General features: G+C 54.9%; 1 protein-coding gene across 3 annotated transcripts in view; it reads right to left on the bottom strand.

Moving 5' to 3' along the window:
- LOC105183511 (LIM domain only protein 3) overlaps nucleotides 1-13,556 on the bottom strand; it is a 90,289-nt gene that overhangs the window by 65,946 nt on the left and 10,787 nt on the right. The window lies entirely within an intron of this gene.

The following is a 13,556-nucleotide window of genomic DNA, read 5'->3' as shown; positions in this document are numbered from 1 at the left end:
GAGAGAGAGAGAGGGGGAGAGAAAGAGAGAGAGAGAGAGAGAGAGAGAGAGAGAGAGAGAGAGAGAGAGAGAGAGAGAGAGAGAGAGAGAGAGAGAGAGAACTATAGCGCGCACGCCGCGCTCGCTCATACGGCCCGGCGACGGACGAGGGGCACTGCACAGCGAACGCAATTATAATTTTAATTTCGATGGTATTTAATAAAGGGGTGCATCCTGCTACTCGCTTCGCCGGGCGGCCGACCCTCCACAGCCTGCCATACGGCTCTGTATAGACTAATTAGCAGTTACGGCCTGCGGACCGCACGAATGCATTCTGCTGCTGCTGCAGCCGTGGGTCGCGCGCGCGCGCGCGCGTTGCACTTTCGCGTCTCGAACGCGCGGCCGGTCCGCCTGAAAACATCGTCCGTATCACATCCGCATGGACCATAAGCTGTTTATTCTTTCGCTCGGCCTTTCGAGTCTCTTTCGGCTCGCAAGTGTCGCTGCGAAGGGAGACGCGCGAAACGCATCGTCTGGTCTCTCGTTATCGCGCGAGTTACTCTGGGTCAAATGACAGCAGGCTAAAGGACCGCTCGGGAACCTTGTTCCGGCGAGACGCGACGACGAGTCGCGGAAGAACAGATTCCTCCGTCGCACAGCCAGCGCGAGTAGTGTTCTGTCTCGTTGGCCATCGCGAGCATTGTCTCTCGCGAGGCTGTTTTTTTTTCACGTGACGCACGTTAGCCCGCATCTCGTAGCTTTTTACGTAGTTTTCATGCGTGTCATTCGATTATGCCCACTTAGCGAGACCCATCCGTAACCGTGCGCTCGCGCCTAATTCAATGACCACAGTCTCGCAAGTATCGTCGAATTAGTTTAGCCTGGCGCGGCAAATCGTGTTTTCCGCGCACGCGAAATGTGCCTCCTTTTTTCGGGCGAGCGACGGACTTCGCAAGTGAGACATAGAGGTGGAGTAAGTGAAGAGACAGAGACAGTCATACACACACACACACACACACATTTATACAGAGAGAGGAGGGAGAGGGGGGGAGGTCGCGTACGCAGAACCGAATTACAACGTAGACGTGACGCGGCAATCGAATCGAGACGGTGACGAGCGCACAACGAATCCATCAGGTCCGCTAATTGTCAAAGTATCGACGGCGCGCGGTCGTATCGGGAGAGGAGGAACATCGAGCGGTGCGCCGCGAACAACCGGCGTGAGTAATTAAGTTACCGTTTTATATCCGTTTCGACTCCGTAGAAGCGCTCTCTCGCTCGCGCTCATGCGGACATCACGCTCTCCGTCCTCGCCCCCGCCCCCGCCCGCAGCTCCGCCGTCTCCTATCCCGCGATATCTTTTTTTCTCGATTTCATCGATTTCATCCACCCTCGACGCGGCCTTTTTTCTCCCTTCCGTGCTCCCTTGTCTCCCTTCCCTCTCTCTCTCTCTCTCTCTCCCTCCGTCGCGCTCTACTCTTTCTCTCTCCCTCGGATCGCCGGCAGTCGCCAACTCGCCGCGTTGTGCCGCGCGCGCGGCCGGCAGCGCGTTTCGGTCAATTTGCGGCCGAGTCGGGCGAACATTCGCGATTCAATTATACCGACAACGAAGTTTGCTCGGATCAAATGCCGAAAGGCTGAAAATCAATCCGGGGTGCGATCGGTTTAATGGGGGCACGCACCACGTGCCGCGGCCATTATAGAGCATACCCCTCGCCTCGCTGCCGTCGCCAACACCGCCACCGCCGCCGCCGCCGCCGCCGCCGCCGCCGCCTCGCTGTTCGCCTCTGCACCATCAACCCCCTCGGCCCTCCCGGTCACCCTCGACGCCGCCGACCGGCTCGTCTCACTCGCTCTATATTCCGTAACGAGCGATTCCACCTCCCCCCCCCCTCCTCGTCTATGTATTCTCTTAACCTCGTACGTGGTATCGGTACCGCGATGTCTGATTATACCCCGCGCCACTTGAAACCGCTTACGCGAGCAGCCGCGGCGACTCGTATAAAGTAATTTACCGCGGATTTCTCGGATCCTCCGCCGAGACAGTCAATCCTTATCGATAACAGAAACGTAGAGTGAGTAAAGATAGATGTCCCCGGCTGAAAGCGTCGGTCATTCAGAAGGTGAGTCGTAGCTCTTGGCTAATCGCGGCTGCCACTTGGTCTATTATATTAGGTTGGTGCAGAAATAATTGCGATTTTTATTTCAAGTTTTAAGTTTGGCACCGATTTTCCGAGTTATCTTCTCCAGAACTCTATCTCGCAGGAATAAGCGAACTTGTTTCCCGCTGGAAGAAATGTGTGCAGGTCGATGGTCTTTATTTGGACTGATAAATATAATTTTCAACTGATATATATATATATATATATATGCGTCTTTATACTCGATATATGAAACCCGCAATTATTTTTGCACCAACCTGATAAATCTGTATGACGTACGTATCAAGCGAACAACACATCGACGCGCCTCGATATATTCTGGATCGGGATAATTCTGGATCCGTATTCGCGAATAGATCTCACGATGTCGATTCGAAAAGTGGAACGCGACTCTATGTTCCGCGAGGAGCGCTATCCGCGACACATTCTTTGCACATGTGTGAGCAGGAGCGATATTCTTCAAGATATTTCAGCCGTCGAAACTTACGAAGCAGCCGCCACTTTACGTACACGAGGCTGTACACTCCCGCAGCAGATATCCCCAAGGACCCTCTCGCGGACAGCAAACCGCCATCGAAAGTTGCGTCGTATCGAGGAGCGAGCGAGCGAGTGAGCGAACGAACGAACGAACGAACGGGGGTGTCGGCCGAATATATTAGCCCGGGCCATTAACTCTCCCTCGGGAAGAAAAGGAACAGCTCGAATTCCGCCGAAGATATTACACACCGATTATTTATCCGCCGCCGTCGCCGCGGCTCTCTCTCTCTTTCTCCCTCCCTCTCTCTCTCTCTCTCTCTCTCTCTCCACGATCCCCCGGCGGTCGATCGATCGCGCTTAAATCGAGCGCCGCGGCCGCCGATTCAAGATCCATCAATCGCCGCGCAATCGAAACTCCTCACCCCTTTCCCAGATGTTTAATAACCCCCAGCTGGCCGCGCGCGATGCACGTGATAGCGGGTAAAGCTTGGGGTGAGGCGGCGCGGTATCGCGGCTCGGGTAAAGGGTGTCGGGAGTGGCCAAAGGGGTAGTAGGAGAACGCGGGTGGCGGAAGAGAGTGGAAGAGGAGGAGGAGGAGGAGGAGGAGGAGGAGGAGGAGGAGGAGGAGGAGGAGGAGGAGGAGGAGGAGGAGGCGGAGGGGGACAGGGTTGAGTTGCATATGAGCGATTGCCACACACGGCGTGTAGCGCCGGCCGTGGCGGCGGCATTTACGTTAATTAAATTTCCCCAGGCCGTAGGACCGATCCTCCGGCCCTCTCCTCACTTTCACCACCCGCCACTCTTTCTCTCTCCCTTCCTCGTGGACCATCATCCCCCGCGTGCAGCCCGCGCGTCCCTTCTTCCCGCGCGACCGCTGGCCCCAGCATCAATCATTGCACGCTCAGCCGCTCACTAGCCGGACTCGGAGCCACGTCGAAGGATCGAGTCGTGGGAGACTGTTTGAAATTGCGAGTACGCGCGTACACGCGCGCGCGCACGCACACACACACACACACACACACACACACACACATTCTTACATAGCGTTATATCTTTTCTCCCTCTCGCCCACCTTTAATCCGCGAGCTGGGATAAGCGGCGTTGATCCACCGAGCCGGCGGCCACCCCCGATGCCTTCCGCAGGCAGGCAGGCAGGCAGGCAGACAGGAGAGAGCGAGAGAGAGAGAGAGAGAGAGAGAGAGAGAGAGAGCGAGCGAGCGAGCGTGAAAGAGCCTGCTCGTGACGTGTGTCGCTCAAAAGCTATGATTTCGCGCTAACTAGCGGCCGGTACCAATTAAAGGCCGCCGGGGACGGTTTCCTTGTCACGCGCTCTTAAATGCCGCGGGTGACTCCAATTTCGACGGGGGCGTTTTGCGCGTCGCACGTCGAGTCGAGAGGAGTCGGATAATCGGTCGAAAATGTGCGATCGAGTGGCTCGTTTCAAAGAGAAATCACGGTAATTAAATCGTCAGTTCCGTGCATGTGCCTCTCTCGCCCTGCTCTCCCCGCTCTCTCTCTCTCTCTCTCTCTCTCACTCACTCTTTCTCTTGCTCTCGCTGCGCGATGATTTATTTGGAGACTTGAAGAACCGAAGCCCGAACGTGCGCGCCGCGAGCTCCTCGGTCGTTCCCTTTCGCCGCCGCCGCCGGTCTCATAATCGACTTTGCGGAACAATTCTATAATCCCTGAAACTTAATTACAGACGGATGAACCCTGGTCGCGAGGTAGGACTCGAGTTAACTTTACTGTAAACAAGAACAATATCTTCCTCCTCGTGGCGAACGGGAAACTTCGTTATGCTTTCGGGGGCGGGGCACGCGGCGGCGATGTCTGAAGACAGTCGTAAGGAGCGGAAATAAAGTCGCCCCGAAGGATCGCCAGCGGCTGGCCAATGTAATCGCTTGTAAAAATGTAATAAAGGATCAAAGAGCGCCGGCGAGAAGAATATTGCGCGCTGAGAGATGCTCTCTCTCCTCCGGCCGAATAAAGCGGTCTGCTCTCGGCCAACGACTATCCACTTTTATTTTCGTCTTCTTCTCGTCTCTGCGGCGGTATCGAGCTGTCGAAATTGCGATTAATTAAACGCAGGACACGATTTATGATACGAACTTTATGATATTCTGAAAGCTTCCCCGGGCCCCCTCGCAGTCGATCGTAGTCTGACAAATCAGTGATTTTTCATCTTAAATAATAGCCCAAGTGCGTAAATAATGCATTCAACAAACAAGCAAAGGTACTTGCTGCTCAACGTATTCTATAATTCCGCGCTTGCATTCCCCAACACATGAATGAGGGTTGACAGGTTGAGTTGACAAAAGTGCCTAACCCGAAGAGTCGAAGTGCACGGTTGCGCAAAGTTGAGCGTCAGAAAGGAAACTTTGGCCTCGATCGTTCGTTCCTTCGTATACTTCGCGCGCGGTTTCAAGGCTCCGCTGGCCCACGAGAAACTTTTACCCGCGAAACTCATGTCTCGTCGTCCTACCCCCGCCGCCTCGGCGTGTAATTTTCTGTCGGACGGTACACGGGCAATCTCGCTCGGATCTCGTTCCGGCAGATATGCACATACGCGGAAAGAATCCAGACGCCGGACGATACGCTTCGCGATGGAAGACGCGCGCGCGCGCGCGCGCGCGTCTTCTTCTTCCTCGAAGTTCTCAAAGCACGAGGTATCCGTGCTCTTTGCCCGACAGCAGCTTTTCCAGCTGGCGACGGAGACGGTGGCGAAGGGCGGAGGAACGGGCAGGCGGGAGAGAGGGTGGAAGGGACGAGGGGCGAGCATGTACACGGTATGTACGTACGCCCTGCATCCTGCCGAGAACGAACGCACCCTCGAGCGCGAGCCTGCGCCCGAAAGGGCACTCGTCCGTCCGGAGTATTTCATATTTACCTATCAAAGGTAGGCGCTTTGTGCAGTTTATATTAAATCACGGTACAGTTACGGGATGTCAATAAGACAGGGCCTTCGCCCTTCGCGACATTCCTCCGCGACATTCGCCTCGCCGGCGCGCCGCGTATACGCGGTGTCTCGAGCTTTATCGAGCGACTCTTCTCGTCCACGTTCTGGCTGATCAATCTCGAGGATCGAGCTTTGCTCCTCGACAAAAGCGCCGTCGCGGCCCGATGCGCCCGATGTCGTGAAAATCAAAGTTTCAAGTTTCAGTAGTTTTGACAAATCTATCCAGAGACTCATTTCTGGGTTGACACACATCCGTGTGCGTCAACAGTGAAAAGTCGACGACGAGCCTCGAAAGTCGAGACGCACACCTTGCTTTTTCGCCACGACGTCGACGACTGACCTCCGAAAGTGCACACTTGTGAAATTCGTAAAATTTCTAAGACCACAAAGATATCTCGATAAATCCGGGACACCCTGTATACCTGTGTATCCCCGGGGTCTCGCACCCGATAAGCATACATCGATATTAAAACGAAGGAAAATTCCAGCGGGGAGAGCCGGCGGATGCGCGCGATGTCGCTACGTCGCTACGTCGTGCGGTATTGTCGAGTGGCTCGATCAAATAAATAGATCGACGCGCATCGAATATGTGCGCGCGCCCGCGCTGCGTCGAGATAGACCGCTGAACAATAAACCGAGATGGTAAATCCAGATTACGTTAGGGAACGTTCATCCAATAGTCCGTGCCGTTACATACACCTCCGTGCATCTTTTATCCTAATAACCGCTCATAGGTCCATGTCGATACCGATAACAATAACCGTAGCGCGGCGCAGCGCGCGGCCAGTTATCATTTCCGGCTCCTATTTGCCTCATCGTGCACGCTCGATGAATTTACATCCTACAACCGGCAAATCCGTACTGTCAACAAACCGGACTTCGCTGTTTGAGCTTTTCCATACTTTTCTAGGGTGGCAGGGTCGTGGTGCGTCGGAATTGCGCGCGAGTGTCGGAAAATATCGAAATAAATTCATGTCCTGTATGACGCTGCGGGGGAAAAAGAGAACGACTGAGCGAGCGAGCGAGAGAGAGAGAGAGAGAGAGAGAGAGAGAGGACGTTAACGAGCGAACGGGGACGAGTCGTCGGTAAGTGATTTATGCCAGTGATACATTTAATACCCTGTTTATCAGCCGTTATTCGATTCCTCGCGCTTTATCGGCAAGAGAACGCGAGAGTACCCTCTTCACCGTTTCATCCCCTTTTGTCTCGCTCGCTCTCACCCCTTCGCCGACCCCTTCGGTCGACCCTCTTTCTGCGTGTGTTGGCTCTCTCTTTCCTTCTCTCCCTCTCTCTCTCTCTCTCTCTCTCTCTCTCTCTCTCTCTCTCTCTCTCGCTCACTTAAAGTGTACGCGTGATCCACGAGAAAGTATAACGGAAATCAAGCCGAGCGAAGTCGCTCGGAATTAATGAATGAAATCAAATCAGTGCCGTTTGTTGATTCGTCATTGACAGCCGGCGGGAAGGGTGAAGGGGCCGCGGGGGCGGCGGGGAGGGGGGAGGGGGAGGGGGAGGGGGAGGGGGCAAATCGCGAGAACGGACGGAGGGCGAGAGGACTGGTAACGCGAGGGGTCCGTTGCAAATTCCGATCGATATGATGCACACACGCACATACACACACCCAGATCCCGACTGCGTTATTACCGTCGAGTGCCATTAAGACTTCCAATTAGTCCAACGTTCTCCGGGCGCGTGCGTGGGTGCACGCATCGTCCGTACCGTGTATGCGTGCCCGCGCGTGGGTGCCTGCCTGCGTGCGTGCGTGCTCCTCGCGCTGCGAAAAAAAAAACTAGCGGCTGAAACCGGACGTGGGTGGACGCGCGGTTTCACGGAGTCATCCGAGCGAGCGTAAAAAAAAAAAATAAAAAAAAAAAAAACAAAAAAAAAGAAAAACGATCTGCGCGTTCGATAATATGACCGCTGCTGTAACGTTACACGCCTCGCGATTACGACCGCCGGTATGCTCCCGCAAACAAGCGCACTCTGCCCGCCGATATCAGTCACCACTTTTGACTGAATAACACTTACGTAGCTTCCAGACACGTTATTTCATCCGTGCGCTCGCTGCCGCTATTGCCGCCGCTGCGTTAGTAGTCCCGTTAGTCGGGAAGGAGGGCGGGGGAGGGCATCAATCGCCGAGCGAGGCTCGCGCGCTCGTCAGCGATATTGCCAATTTGCCGCGGAAGGAGGAGCGCGGCCGAAAGCGTCGTGTTTGCGTGTTTTAATCAGTTTCCGCTCGGTTTCCGTCGTCGGAGCTCGTCGCTTCGGCTCCATCTCGCGATCTCCTTGCCGCGCCGGCGATTAGATAAGCCGCGACGACGCCACCGATCGCGTTGCGCATCGATAATCGAGCCGGCCCCCGTCCCCGCAGGAATCTATCCGTAGCTTATCTCATTTATTACCCCCCTGTTTCGTCGTCGTTCGACGGTTATTTTACAACCCTCAGATAGGGGCCGAGTAACGTCTTTGTTTTCACCGCAACATCCTCCGACCTCGGGCGCGCGCGCCCGAGAGTTTCCCTCCCCGTTCGTCGTTCGAGGACCGTTTCGGTTCGCGAGACGGAAGCAGACAGGCGCGGTAGGAATGGCAGCGGTGGTAAGATAAGGAACATCGAGAGACCTTTCCGATTGTCTCGTGTCTATGTGTTTGCGTAGCCTTCGCGGCCCCACGCGGGCTGAGGGACGAGCCAGTCGAGCGCGTTGCGCTAATTTGCCGCTCAGCGAGTTCCTCGCCACGGTCACTCGTTTGGCGGGGAAATTCACCTTCGACAATTGCGCGCCGAGCGAAATGAAAATCAGATGAGGTCAATTCTTTCACGGGGATTATTCCAACTGTGCAAAATACGTGTAATTGGGAGATTACTCGGTGAGACCACGTTCGGAAAAGGAGTGCCATCGACGAATCTATAAAACCGAACAGACACAGGCAAAACAGAGAGAGAGAGAGAGAGAGAGAAAGAGAGAGAGAGAGAGAGAGAGGGAGAGAGAGGTAGACCAGAGCGACTAGCGGGACGAAGGGCCTAGAGGGAGAGAACTTAAGGTCGTTCTGTCCGAGAAAGGAGATTGGCTTGGAAGAGAGAATACCTAGTTGTTAGCGAGCGCGAAGCAGTCGGGGGCTGCTAGATAAGGCGTGGGCATAAACGTCCGCAGATAAGGGTAGTTTGCACCCCCGTTGTGGACAGTTAGCCTTAAATGAGTTGGGGGGTGAGACGTGTAAAGGCCTTTGTTGCGTCGGCCCCGTCTTTCCCGCTTTCGAAATCAGTTTCGTCGCTGGCGATTCTATTCCATCGAACATCGGAAGCCCGGCGATAAGAATCGAGCCCACCCTCGTCGGCACTGCGGACAAACTGCCCCCGCGCCGCGTATACTCGCGGTATTCTCAGCGCATCTTGTCGCGCGAGTTTACAACATTTCTAACGAGAGAGAGAGAGAGAGAGAGAGAGAGAGAGAGAGAGAAAGGACTCAAATGCTCACGCATCCGCGCGAGTCAACGTGTGAGAGCAACGTATTCTCCATTCCTTCCGCGTACGATAACGCGGCTCGAGATCCGGCGAATATTTCAGGATATCGGGATTAATCGAAGGGACGAAGGACGAGCGATGGTTGTGCAGCGGTAAATTCGCTCCGACCGCTCGGACAAAGGTGGAGACGCGGCGAATTTGCTTGGGCAAGAAGAAGAGGTAAAGAAGAGCAGAAGAGAAGGAAAAACAACGGCGGCTCGCGCGCGCACAAATCCTCGGTAGGGTCCGGCGATCCTTCACAAACGTCGGTCGTACGAAAAATCCTGTCTCGCCGTTCTAAATTCCGCTTATCTAACGTGGCTTCGACAGTAATGTGCCGGCGTATTATGTAGAAGCGAGCACTGCCGGTGCCATCCCTTTCGCCGTGGAAGGCCACCGAGCGGCGGTGCCGTTTAGCGTCAGATAGCGGAAACGTATGAGGGACGGGGTGAATCCACCCTTATCTTAAGGGTAGCTACTCAATAGCTAGCCGCGCGCCGAAATTCCTCTCGTTCTCGTTCTCGTTCTCTCGCGTCCTCGCACGCCCCGCTATCTCCGCTCGCCACACGCACCCTCGCACCGTGGCTCCCCTCCCGACCCCTCGCCGCCCCTTCCCCGGCAACCCGATATTTCTCGCGCGTTTAAATTATTTTGTCGCTTTCTCTCCAGACGAGCTCGCCGCCGCCGCCGCGACCATTACGCGGAATTGCGTGCCGTACATTTGCTCGCGTCACGCTCGTAAACGCCGCCGCGCATCGAACGGGAATCGGAAGCGTCGTCACGGGGGCGAAGGGCGAGGGAGAGATATGAAGAGAAGGGTAGTAGTTTTGCGCTTCACGCGCGGATCACGCGTGTGTAGCTTGATGTCGTCATCTCTCTTTCTTTCCCTCGTTTCTTTCTTCTGTTTGTTGATAATCAACCCATATGAATAACGTCGCGCGCGCGCGCGCGCGCGACGAACAAAGTTGATTCAAGCCTTCACGGTCGGAGCGTAAACTCTTCCCGCGTTGCGCGTTCTCGAATTCTCACCGAGTCCCGTGAATGCCATTTATGCTGTGTTGCTTACAATCGCGTCGTGATAATTGAGCGGTCGTCGTAACACGCGATTGTCGTAATTAACGTGTAAAAAACAAATGACGTACTCGCGGAGGCTCATACGTGTACTTATGAAGCTCGCAGTTACGGGGCGCAAGCGCATAATTTAATGCTCGCGGCGGCGGAGCCACGAGGTGAGCTCTATGGGACGCTTAGGGTTACTTATACTTCGGTAGGGGTATGTGGGTAATGTGCAGGAGTGCCTCCGGGTAGGTGCTTGCGGTAAATCTAATAACGTTGTAATGCCGTTACCCCCCTCAAAGTTGGCCCGTAAGTTTCTGCCGTGAGCCTGTTGGCTCCGACTACCGTGCCGAGAATTCCTAACGCGTGTACCATTTTAGCTGGCAACGCGCGTGCACGCTTAGGCAGGATCCGCAGAGACAGGGAGAGAGAGAGAAAGAGAGAGAGAGAGAGAGAGAAAGAGACAGAGAGAGAGAGAGAGAGAGGAGAGAGAAAAAAAGAAGAAAAAAGACCGGGAGTCGGTGGAAACAAAGGAACACGCGGTTCGAATTTCGTCGCGATGCGAATCTCCCCGTTTTCGGGGCGGATTCGCAAGTCGCGCAGCAAGTCGCACAAATTTCAGCGATCTACTTCTACTGCCGCATCGCCGGAGTTTCGGAGCCGACGCGACGGCTCCCCGCTTCGCAATCGAGGGATTCATCCGTCAAGATGCCGCGACACGACGTCGCAGTTCGCTGATTAAAGTCTTACAACGGCGGACGGGCAACAGGTAGCCGCTAATACCGATCCTAGCGAGCCTCTCGATGAAAAAAAAAGTGCACGCGGTGGCGGCGAAACAACCCTCGCTGGCCGCTCTCTTTGGCAAAATCCGGCCCCGATTCACCTTGCGTTTCGTACACTCGCCCGGCCTCTGCCGCCTCCTCTTTGGCAGACACCCTCCGTGTAGATATATGTCACGGGCGAAGGTAAGCGCTCGCAGTCAGCCGGGGGTGTTCTGCAAACTATGCTCTCGCGAAAAGTTCAACACAACTTCATAACATCGGTGTTTCGAGGGCGAATTAGGGGGTGAGAGGGACTCGAGGCGCGGATGGCACGACGACGGGGACGACGACGTGGAGAGGACGACGGGGGTGACTCCGGCTGGGTGGGTGGTTGGGTGAGTAGGTAGGTCGGTGGTAAATTTGTTCTAGCGTGAGCTTACACGGGTTACGTTAAGTACATAGGCGTCTGGGTCTGGTTAGCTGTATCTACTGAAGCGGAGAGAGATACGCTCCGCGCTCGCTCGCGAGAGAGGGTGTGCGCGAAACTTGAAGCGGTCTGCAGCGAGCGACGAAGAACTCGCGCCAAGTCCCGTCGCTGCCGCGTTATCGCTGCTGTGCGAGGTATCGCCGAATTGTGTAAACCGAGTCGCGTCGCGAGGAGGACGAGCCTCGACTCATCAGCCGCTCGCGATTTCCCCTCGGAAAGATACCCCGCGGTAACGCGACGACGTGTGCATCAGATGCGCCGTGATGCGATTTTCGCGCGCGTGTAACGTCTGATCTCTGTTGGCTCTTGAACCGCTCTCTCGTCCTTTCCCCTCCCCCTTCATCTCTCTCTCTCTCTCCCTCTCTCTCTCTCTCTCTCTCTGTCTCTATCGCTGTCACACCGACACGGACACGCGTGTGGGCGTGTATACGCGCGCGTGAAGCAACTCGCGGAGATAAAAATCAGTAATTAGCCCGGACCATTATGGCGTCTGTGTGAAAAATTAGCGAGTCGTGGGGTAACCGCCCCTCTGGGCATAATCCTGCATCGGCAACGGCGCGTACCAGCGTACGGTGCATCCAACCTGTCTCTGATTTATACGGGTTTGCTATTAATTATACCCATCCACCCACCCGCGCGGCGCGCGCGCCCTTTCACCCTTCCTGCCATATCGTCTTTTCGTCCCTATCTTTTTCTTCCCCGCCGCTCCTACCCGCTCGATCGTTTGTTCGTTCTCGCGCTTCTCGGTTATCGTGTATGCGCGAGTATCATTAGAGAGAGAAATGCTCCTTATATATAATTAACGTCAAACAACCGTCGCACAGCCCGGAGAGTCTCGGTCACGCGGTCCGCTTTATTATCCGCGCGATATTTTATTTTACTCTTTTGTTTTTTTTTTTTTGGAGAAGAGAAAAAAGCGCGACGCAAAATTAAACTCCGCACTCCGCATAGTCCGTAACTCCCGGGAAAAAAAGAGAGGGGAGCGCGCAAGTATGTCCGTTAAAATTCTCGATGAGACATTTTCGCGCGCGCACAGATAAATCGCGTCAAACGCCAAATACCGATTTTGCAATATAAGCGCGCCTTCTCCGGCTCAACTTCCGAGCGCGCGCGCGCGCGCTCGCGGCGAACGTTTTTATTTTGTTTTGCACGCGCCAAAGAATTCGAGCCATCGCGTCGAGCCGAAAATTCCGTCCCGGGGTTTTGCGCCGCGGTCGTTGTTCCGACTGCCGCCGCTGGCCGGACTCGACGGGCTGCGGTGCAATTAAATTAAATGCTTCGGATTAATTGTTCGAAAGCAGTTAAATTAGTTGCGTTTGTTTCGCCCGATTTTTGCGCAATCTCGCTGCGGAATGCGTGAGATGCACGCATCGGGGGAATTTCGTTTACCCACGGCCCCTCGCGCGTTATATAGCTCGGTGCCCTGCGAAATCACCGCGATGCAAACGTATCAACGCGGAACGACGATGGCGTGCCCCGAAAAATTCATTTGCAAAAGCCGCATTCGACGCGACGCGCAACGGCCCCGTCACGCCACCGCCGGTGAAGCCCGGCCCGCCGAGAGAGCCGAGAGAGCCGAGAGAGCCGAGAGAGCGCGCGCGATCAACGCGCGCGTTGTTTCGATGCACACGCGTCGTTTCGCGTTCGTGTGCTCGATTAAAAGCTCGCGCGCAGAGTCGACCCAATTATTAATGTGACACACAGCGGCCGATGAAAATTTCACAACAGTGAATTTTACGCGCGAGTCTGCATCTTTTAACGTTGCTTCAGAATCAAGCCGAACCAAGCTGCGATATTCATCAACCTCTTTCCTTCCATATCTATCTATATATATATATATATATATATATATAAATCAACATTAATTAACATTTCATCTTCGTTCTGCAATTCGAGAGCAACGCTCTTCGACGGCCGTCTCGCGCGCCGGGAGGAAGGACTTCCTCTCTCGAAGGAAGTCTCTCGGCTGCGGACAAGTCGGCAGAAAATCGAAAATGACGAGGGCCAACGAGGGGAGAAACGGAGGCGATAAGAAGGCGCGCTCCTCAACCTATCATCCATCATTCTCGTTATCATCGCGATGGCGCGAGCGATTTTCCAGCGATACCGCGACTCCCAGATCCCTCCCCCTCTATTACCGCGCATACCAGCAGCTGCTGAAGACCATCCCAATATGCCCCC

This window comes from Harpegnathos saltator, unplaced genomic scaffold (genome assembly GCF_003227715.2).
Source record: "Harpegnathos saltator strain DR-91 unplaced genomic scaffold, Hsal_v8.6 scaffold539, whole genome shotgun sequence".
In the NCBI taxonomy this organism is placed as follows: Eukaryota; Metazoa; Arthropoda; class Insecta; order Hymenoptera; family Formicidae; genus Harpegnathos; species Harpegnathos saltator.
Note: the sequence above shows the minus strand (reverse complement) of the source record. Positions and strands in the feature narration are given on the sequence as shown.